The following is a 10,445-nucleotide window of genomic DNA, read 5'->3' as shown; positions in this document are numbered from 1 at the left end:
CCTTTTTACAATGTCACTTAAAAGTCATGACCTTGTTCTCTGGATTCTGTTACTTTAAGTATTGTGCTACTCACAGAAAAGTAAAACAACTTGTTTTAAAACACTTAACTTTGGGGATGCCTGTGTGGCTCAGTCAGTTAAGCATCTGCCTTTGGCTCAGGTCATAATTCCAGGGTCCTAGGATCAAGTCCAGCATCGGGCTCCCTGCTCAGCAGGAAGCCTGCTTCTCCTTCTGCCTGTCCTTCCCCCTACTTGTACTCTGTCTCTCTCTCTCTGACAAATAAATAAAATCTTTAAAAAAATAAATAAAACACTTAATTTTTTCTGCTATTGCATACAAAGAAAATAAATTTTACAATTCTGTAATTACAGGATGTGACAAACAGTATCTTTCAATTTAAACAAAAAATATAATTGTCTGCTAGATATCTACCATTTGCCTTGCTCTACAGAAGAGTAATTTATCTTTTTTTGCTGCTATATACCCAAATCTATTAGAAGATTACTTGGCACTTAATGTGTTGTCAAAATCACTTTTGAATATGATATATAATATTTCATAGTGGCTCCACATTAATAAATAAGCATATATTTTCTTTTATCTACATGTAAAAATCATGGAGGAAATGGAGAGTTCATGTCTCACTAATATGATTAAATTCACTCTTTAAATTTATTTATGAATCCCGGGAGATTATGGATTGAATATTGTTAGAATTATAATAACTGAAGTTATGCAAGGGGAAAGCTTTCCACATTTCTGTGTACTTGTGAACAGAGGATTGGTCCAAAGGAATAAACAACCCTCAAAGCCACAGTGAACAAGGCAGATTCGCATTCAGAGATGAAGATTTTGTATCCAGGAACTCTAATGAGTGATCAGCACTCTCTGGGCAAGTCTATCTCACAATCCAAGGCAAAGATTTTCAGTTGTAGGACCTAACATGGATTCCCTTCCCCTTCCATTCATTAATTCTTCGGCTTCCTGATGAAATGGTGAATAAGGCCCAGTCCTTGAATTGGAGGAGCAGAAGCTATGGTGGCAAATAGAAAAAGGAAACACACAGTAGGGCTGCACTGAGCATGAATGGAGAGCTAGAGTGGATGCAGAGAAACAATTTCGAGGAGCACCGAGAATGGGGCACCAAGTTTTACGGAAGTTGATTTCCTAGGCCAGTGAAACAGTGACATCAACTCTTTCACACTGAAAAGCTGAGGGAGAATGCTGTTTTTCCAAAATCAAATGCTATAACTCTGTGTGTAAATATTGGAAAGAAATTCAGTTTTCTAAGTTCCATCATACGTTCCCATCATTCTGGGTGATTGCAAGTGAATAAAAATAGTAAAATAATGCAGATTATTTTTGTCTTTGTCTTTGCCACTTCTAAAATTACGTTTCCTGAAAATTCCCCATAAACCTAAATCAATTACACTTATCATAAAAAAAATCATTTTTGTTTGTATTTTTAAAAATCTGAACATGATAATAAAAGTTAAGTTTCCTAAAGTTACATTTTCCTCCTAGTTCCTGTCTTCTCTTTCCACCCCAAAACATTCCTATTTTATCTCTCACCTTATTTATTTTATTGTCTGCTTCCCACTTGTACCGTCATGCACATGCTCTCCCTTTCTGATGCCTGCAGCCTGATTTTCCTTTGTGCCTTACCTGCCATTCCCTAATTCTGACATACAATTCCTTGTCACTCACACTCTTCATAGATATATTATCTTTTTAAATAGCTTGTCTCTTAAAGTTCCTCTCTTCATATTTCTGCTCTGTCACTACCTACTTATTCCCACTTATTATCTGCCTCTCATACATATTCCCAGGCTAATGTCTAAATCAACAAAGCCAAACATGCTTACATTCAAAAAGTCAGCGGTGTCAATGCACCACATTTCAACTGCACAGCCATGTCACCAAGTAGTGACCTAGAAACAGACAACTGTCTACAGCGCTAAGAAAGTACTCAGGGAATCTCAACACTGACCCAGTCTCTCACTTAAGTGCACACACACACATAAACCCACACCACGTACGCAGAGATAGCCCGTACACACACCCACACCCGCATACACACACATACACACACCACTCCCAGTGTTGGTTAGCTCCATTGTTCTGTCTAGGGACAAGCACTTGCAGTGAATTAAAGTGTCAGTGGCACTGGGAGAAGAGAGGACACGTGACATGGCCTAGATTGCAGTGCACGGTACATGGAAGAAAAGGAACAATACTGGGGGTCCTATTAGTTTGTGAGTCAAATATCCTCAGGGAGAAGATGCGTGAATAGGACATCTGTGTAACAATGGAATCAAGGGCTAAGGGGAAGTGGAATGGAAACTGCTTATCCATATATTTTATATCGCTATTTCTTTTAAAAAGACAAGATAGTATCATCAAACTTTATCTGGCATTATTCTTATTCAAGAGAGATTACAAGAATTTTCTGCAGGCAAAAGTTCAAAGTGCAACATATGGTTTACAACAAACTAACAAGTATTTCCTCATGATAAATTTTAAAATAACATTGTCATTGATTATCTTTACCGAGGAATAGGGTGCTTTTTATCATGTTCCCTTATAAATACAATGTTTGGAAGGAAACATATCATCACATTCTACGTGAGTCTCAAAATTAGCTAAGAGAAAGTGATGTAGCGATTCAGCGTTACTCTTTCACCAGACTAGAACAATAAAAGTAAAATTAGATAAGTCTAAACGGGAAAAAAGGCTGCCTAAATTCAAATTAATGTAAGTTGAAACAAATATTTACCTTTCTGGCTCACACTGGAAAGATCTGAGCACAAACTCTTTTAATTTTTTTTTCTAATTTTCATAAATTCTGAGTAATGTATCATATACCAAGATGAATACTACGCACCAAACACAGATTACTGAAAGCATCTGGTATCGTTCAAAAACAGCGTGGAAGTATAATTAAGCAGATTTTGTATCTTCAGGACTGAACATGCATTCGATCTCTTCTTGTATATTTTCTCAGAGTAATTGGAATTTTTTACTTCACCTTGCACTGATACAAGTGATAATGTTGGTTTTTTTTTTTTTTCTATGTAGGGTTTTTGTTGGCCCATGTGCTGAGGTTATTAGGTATATTATTTTATTTTATTAAAAATGTATTGTACTGTATGTATCAGGAATTAATAAAGCTTCATTGTTTTAAGATAGTTTACATGGAGGCACTACAGTTATATTTCAATATCCCTGAATTAAAAGGTTTTGCTTATTTAATTTTTTTTCTTCCTTAAATTATTCTGTGACTTCTGAGCATTGTATGGTCATTCCTAGGTACAAATAAGATGTTTTGCAAACATCTTTTTAAAATTTCTTGGGCTAATCCACATCATTATTATCCCTGTTCTTGCTTCTTCATCCTCTCCTGTGTGAAGATCCAATGTATCTCCCTTGTTCACCATTCTGCTTTTTGTCCATAATGTCTCCCCATGCAGCCTGAGCTCATCTTTGTAGAATGCAGCTTCCACTGTGCTTCTCGCGTTGCAGCATTTATGAAATCAGGTGCATTTTGTCACATCTATATAGTGATTCCTTTTCCCTTCAAAAAACTTATTAAATCAGTGGTTCATCTTACATTAACTGTGCCTTAGAATCAAGGAAATGTGGCACGTGGGATTTGCAGGTAGTCACTTAACTACCTGCATTGCTTCTAGGAATTGCTTTTCTCATTTTCTTCCAATATCTAGGCCTGCATTGAGGGTAACATGGTATAGAAAAGACTGCACTATTTTTTTTCCCAAGTTTTTATATCTCTGACCACACTGGGGTCATCCTCAACCTCCCCTCCCTGCTCATTCATCTCGTTTTGATCATTCTCTCCATCACTGTCATCTTCATCTTCTACTTCTTGCAGATATTTTTAGTGGATATTTTTAGAACTTTTATTACTTTTTAGTCTTATGGAAAATGGAAAAATATATTCTAGAGATATTAAAAGCCCTGGGAGTCTCAGAGAGAAAATATTATGGAAAAGTGCTTTATAATGTGATGCAATAAATATGATACTAGAAAAATATGTGTGGATGCCAAGAAACACAGAGTTTGTGTGAAAAAGGTGTTGCTCAGAGTCCAACTCAGGCTTTCTTAAAACCAGGCAGACTGACGCTAAACATAGGCATGACATATAAGCTTTATGATAATTAGAGCCTCTGGTTCTTCCCTCCCCTTGTCTGTGCACTGCAGACCTCAGGGCCACCCCCTGCCCTTCAGATACAATTTTGAAAGGTCTGGGTATATGTGGTACAGGGAGCTGGGACTGGGAAGCTTTATAGATCTAGGGCTTTAAGGGGACCTCGAAGCGGTTCTCTTAGGATAGGCACCAGTTCACACCTATCATCCAAGCATAATTGTCCCTCTTTGTAAAGTCAGTTTTGTCTTCATCCACTTAGTAAGAGGACAGAAAAGCTGTACTCACTATTCCATGAAAGCAGCAAGTAATCTTGCCTCTTCCTAGAGCTCAGAGGAGGAAACAAAATGTATTCAAGGAAATTGCTTCCTAAGTTTGCAAGTTTGGAGTGATAGTTACACTCTTCTGGGACCCGTAATAATAGCAAACCCTTACCACCCTCAGAAATACTTCTAGAATAGGAGATGCCAAAGACCTCCATAAACGGGAAAATTTGGGGATAAAGATGTGTATATAATAAAAGTAATTTTCACATAAGGAAACACATGAGGAAGATTAAGCTGGTTTAGGAAAAAAGAAAAAAAACCCCACAAAACTTAGGAACTTGAGATAATTAAACCTTCTGCACAGACTGTGGCTCTGCCAGTCATTTCCTTTCCCATTCTTTCTAATGAATCTCTCTCTCTCTCTCTCTCTCTCTCTCTCTCTCTCTCACACACACACACACACACACACAGACACACACACACACACACACACACAATCACACAATGATGCATATAACATACCGTATGATTCAGAAATTCCACTTCTAGGTATATACACAAAATAATTGAAAGCAAGGACTGATATATTTGCACACACATTTTCATAATATTATTCACAGGACTCAAACAGTGGGAGCAGCCCAAGTGCCTATTGACTAATGAATGGCTAAAGAAAATGTGGTATATACATACAACAGAATTTGTTTCAGGCTTAAAAAAGAAGAAAATTCTGACACATGTTCCACAGATGAATCTTGAAGACATTATGCTAAGGAAAATAAGCCACACACAAAATTAAAAATATTGTGTAATTCTACTGAGTAAGATACCTAGGGTAGTCAAATTCATAGAAACAGAAAGTAGAATGCTGATTTCCAGGAACTGGGAGCAGTGGTGAATTAAAGTTACTATCTAATAAATAAAGAGTTTCAGTTTGGAAAGATGGAAAAGTTCTGTGGATGGATAGTGGTGATGGTTGCATGATAACATGACTGTACTTAATGCCCCAAAACTGGACACTAAAAAAATAAGTTGAATTGTAAGTTTTATGTTATGAGCATTTAATCACAATTTAATTCCTTTTTGTGTTTGAGTATAGTGGACACAGACTGTTACATTAGTTTCAGGTGTACAACATAGTAGTTCCACAAATTCATACATCATGCTGTGCTCACCACTAGTGTAGCTACCATCTGTCACCATGCAATGCTGTTACAATATCGAGGGCTATATTCCTTATGCTGTGCCTTTTAGTCCCATGACTTCTTCATTCCATAACTGGAAACCTGTGTCTCCCTTCCCCTTCACCCATTTTGCCCAATTTAAAAAAAAAGAAAGAAAGAAAGAGGGAAGGGGTGTTCATTTGCATCAAATGCAGCTCAGACAATGGATACTGTGAAAACACATAAATTGCCATTGAACTTAGCAAAATGAAGGCTTTAGAAAGTCTGACAATAACGTGCTTAGTAGTATTTCTATGGCATTGTATTTATACATATAAATTTATATTTAAATTATTGTGCAAGAATTTAAATAGTACAATTCTTAGCTACCCAAAATGTTTTCATTGGAGAGAGCATATTTAATTCTTCGAGTCCCCAGTAATTTCTGACACAACACAATGTATTTAGGTGGAGCTCAAAATTATTTATGGAATTGATACCCACCAACAGAGAAAAATTAGTTTTCAAATTCACAAAAATATATCAATATAAAAATTCTGAAGTGATATGCCCCTGAAATGGAGCCTGATTTATTAAATAATCCATGTTTTTCCTCACAAATCAAGTTGTCACTTTTCTCATATCTTAAAATTCTATTGGGCATTATGGGACTTTCCTATTTTTCTGAATTTTTTCTGTTGAACTCTCTAGTAATATGACCGTGCCACACTGTTTCATTTCAACTGCATAGCATAGCTCCAGTGTGCTTTATTATCTTGCTTATTCTTATCACTTTTCTTTTTCAGATTTTTATTCTAGCTATACCTGCTTGTTTATGTGTCCAAAGAAATTTATTTAGTGGTAAAAACATTCTGTAGTTAATTTACTTGAGATTATGTTTATTTATTGGTATTTGGTGGAAATTGGCAACTTTTTAATGTTTGTCCAGAACATGGTACACTCTTCAACTAAATCATGTCATGTCATCTTATAGATTTAGAAACATAGACTGTCTTCATATAGAATTCACTTATTTCTTGTTAATATTATTTTATCTTTGGGGTTCCTATGGTAATATACAAATACATGCTTGTTTTTAATATGTGAAAACTATTGTTTTAGCTAGTTAATTTTACAAGCAATCACGTTACTGATTTTTTTATATAAGCAGTTTTGTGACAACTGGGTAGTTTTTTGGAAAAATAAATATAATTGGGCCCATAGCTCTCATCTTACGTTCGGCTATGTACCATATCAATCGAATATTTTTGAATGTGAAAACTAAAACTATAAGAGCATTTAAAAAGTCTGTAGAAAAATTATCCTTTAATTATTTTAAATATGTAGTATGTAAAGTCTTTATATCTTTAATGCAACGCCAGAAAACATAAAAATTTAATATCTTCAACTACATGAACACATACATTCTGCAAAGTGAAAGATGAATTACCATAGAATAAAAGATTTTGCAATTTATGTCACATAAAAAAGGACAGTTTCTCCAATCCATAAAACATTTCTTTTTTTTTTTTAAAGGTTCTATTTATTTATTTGACACAGAGAGAGAGCACAAGCAGGGGGAGTGGCAGGCAGAGGGAGAAGCAGGCTCCCCGCAAAGCAAGGAGCCCAATGAAGGACTCGATCCCAGGACCCCAGGATCATGACCTGAACCAAAGGCAGATGCTTGACCAACTGAGCCACCTGGATATCCCTAAAACATTTCTTCAAATAAAAGAATTCTAGCTACTAAATAGAAACATGTTGTAGAATGTTAAGAAAAAATTAAGAGAAAAAATTCTAAATATATAATGAAAGTATTCAATATTTTAATTTAAGTAAATACATATAGAAATTTTAATGAGATATAATACTCCTCTTTACTCAATTTGTGGAGGAAAAGTCACTCTCAAATATTGATGGGAGTATAAGTTAATATAATTTCTTTGTATGGCATTTTGGAAAATCAACCCAAATTATAACTGCACATTTCTTTGACCAGAACTTCCTATTGGAATTTTTATGTTCTCTACTCACTATAACATTGATATAATACCTAAAGATTGATAACAACATAAATGTATGACATCATCTCCAATATATACTGTTATTTTTAAAAATTGCAGAACATTTTGTGTACTATACTACAACATGTGCAAAAAGAGAGAGCACAGAATATCTTTGGAATTAGATTTTTATGTGTGTCATCTTTGCCTCTTTGAAAGTATATGTATGATTTCCTACTGAAACTGTAAGTTGTTTATTTTGAACAGGGTCATATAATTCAGTGTGACTCCAATCTCTCTCATGGTAGCACTTTATTCTCTTTCCAGTTTAAGTCCCTCCGAATACCATGAAAATCAGACTCTTGTCAGGAAAGAGTCAGCTTACCACTACAACTTGGCCCCTGTTTTAAAGATATTTGTCCTGATCTGTCTCTAGATATCTTATTTTGAGGAATGTTCAGATTCTGTGATATTTAGAATGACAACATGATGTCTGCATCCTTCACCTTTATCAACTTCAGACAAAACCTCCAAATCCTATCACTCTAAAATATTAACTATAAGAAGGGTGAAGAGAATTCATATAACATAAAATTGTGACGGTCTGCACTCCATGGCTGTACAACATTATTTAATTTGGGAAAATAATGAGAAGACCATTACCCAAAGCAGATTTGCCTCTAGACAGCTGCTGCTTAAGCCAGAATACAAAATACTCCAACTTTTGGTATATATACCCTTAACATATTCTTCCTCATGAAGTTTCATTAAATTTGATTTAAACAAACAAAAAGAGTTCAGCGTTTCTGCTTTTCCTCCTCCCTTGCTTGCAGTGATAACGATGATGGTAGGTCCGTCCCTTTCATTATGAATGGCCAAGAATTTCCCTTCACAAACTAGGAAGGTGATCATCTTTTCTCTGGAATTTGCTGAGTAATTAAACTGATAGATGGATACAATAATTACAGAATATAAAAATAGGGCACACATGGCAAAACTGATAGAAGGGAGTGCAGGAAACCTCTGCCTTTCTTGTTTGAGCTGGAAATGATGAGAGGATTTCCTCTGTTGCAATAGGATCAAGCTGTTTGAGCTTAGGCTGTCCTGCTGGAATAACCAGAGCTGAGCATAGCGTATCAAATAAACAAATGGCCCAAAGTAGCAAGAGGACATGGTATAGACCCTCATTGTTGGGGTGAGGGCTGTGAAAAAGGACATGTCTTGCCAACGTGATTTAATCAAAGGAATTCTGGAAACATATCCCCGGTGACTCCCAAAATCATCCAAATGCCACAAAAAAGTACAAAATCAGATGACATCTGAAATCTATAGAGGTGGGCCAAACCTGACCTCTCTGGTTTATATACATTTTCTGCATTCTGAGAAGCTTTCAAGCTGCTTTCAACTGGATATAGAATTCCTGATATTGAGATTACAAACTAGATGGTTATTAACTTTTTAAAAAGATTTTATTTATTTACTTGAGAGAGAGAGAGCACAAGAGCGACAGGGAGGTGCAGAGGGAGAGGGAGAAGCAGACTCCCCCTGAGCAGGGAGCATGATGGGGGCTCAATGTGGGGCTAGATCTCAGGGACCCAGCCCCAGATTCATGACCTTAGCCCAAGGAAGCTGCTTAACCAACTGAGCCCCCCAGGAGCCCCAGTGGATAGTAATTTTTAAAGTAAGTGCTCTTTTATAAATATCTCTGCGTGAGAAAGACTAGGACAAAATGAAGATTTTTTTCTTCTGGCATTTAGGCAGACTAGTGGGATTTAGGACCCAGAAGAAAGAGTTCATGCAGTTTTGAAACTGTGTTGAAACTGTGTTTGAAACAGTTTTAAAACTATTTAGTGCAACCGATATAATCACATTATCCAAAATTAGGTATTTGTTATTTTTGTTGGGTTTTGTATTAAGAATTTCTATGGCTATGGGAGGTATTGCTGAGTAACTTTGGCAGGTAACATGTTTTCTAGTTTAAATGGTGGTGTAGTGCTGCTCTGAAAGAGAATGCTTGGAGCCACAGTCTCGGTCTCCTGGGTAGGGCTGTCCTAGAGCAGTTTTATGGACAAAATACTGGTCTGACCATAAGAACTCTCTATGGACATCTTTTTGGAATTGTTGAAAGTTTTCTTTTTATCAAAGACCTTCACTAAAATTAATTTTATATAGTCGTAAAGCAGCAATCTGTTTATAAATAGCAGATTTTTAAAATTCTTTACATCAATAACTAACCAAACAAAATGGAAGTGGCAGAGCATGGGATGAGAGTACTTTTTTGGGAAAAGATCTGAAGTGCATGTTTAGTGGAATTGAAATCATTACAATTTGCCTTTACATGCCATTAAAAAAATCAAGAATGGGGGTGCCTGGGTGGCACAGCGGTTAAGCGTCTGCCTTCGGCTCAGGGCATGATCCCGGCGTTCTGGGATCGAGCCCCACATCAGGCTCCTCCGCTAGGAGCCTGCTTCTTCCTCTCCCACTCCCCCTGCTTGTGTTCCCTCTCTCGCTGGCTGTCTCTATCTCTGTCAAATAAATAAATAAAATCTTTAAAAAAAATCAAGAATAAAGGAGACCAGAAAGGATAAAAATTATTAAAAGAGATTGAAGTTATATTGAATTAAAATCACTCAAATGATAATAATTAATGTTTCCTACATTTATAGAGGCATGATCCATTACCAAGGATTAATTTTCATTTTCAGAAGTCTAATCATGCTATCAAGTACTCTCTGATTTTATTTAAATTGATAAAATGAATAGTAATAACTGACATGCCAAGTAGTAACAAACAAATTTCAAAATGAGAAAATCCATGTAACCTGCAGTAATTAGAAGATAGAGGAAACA

General features: G+C 35.9%; 1 pseudogene; it reads right to left on the bottom strand.

The window, feature by feature from the left end:
* Positions 1-3,306: 3,306 nt before the first annotated feature.
* LOC148107127 (mitochondrial transcription rescue factor 1-like) lies at positions 3,307-4,644 on the bottom strand (annotated as a pseudogene).
* Positions 4,645-10,445: the final 5,801 nt, after the last annotated feature.

The sequence above is a fragment of the Ursus americanus genome, chromosome 35 (assembly GCF_024610735.1).
Source record: "Ursus americanus isolate L20-20 chromosome 35, mUrsAme1.1.p, whole genome shotgun sequence".
Taxonomy (NCBI): Eukaryota; Metazoa; Chordata; class Mammalia; order Carnivora; family Ursidae; genus Ursus; species Ursus americanus.
This window is presented reverse-complemented; position numbering and strand designations above follow the sequence as displayed.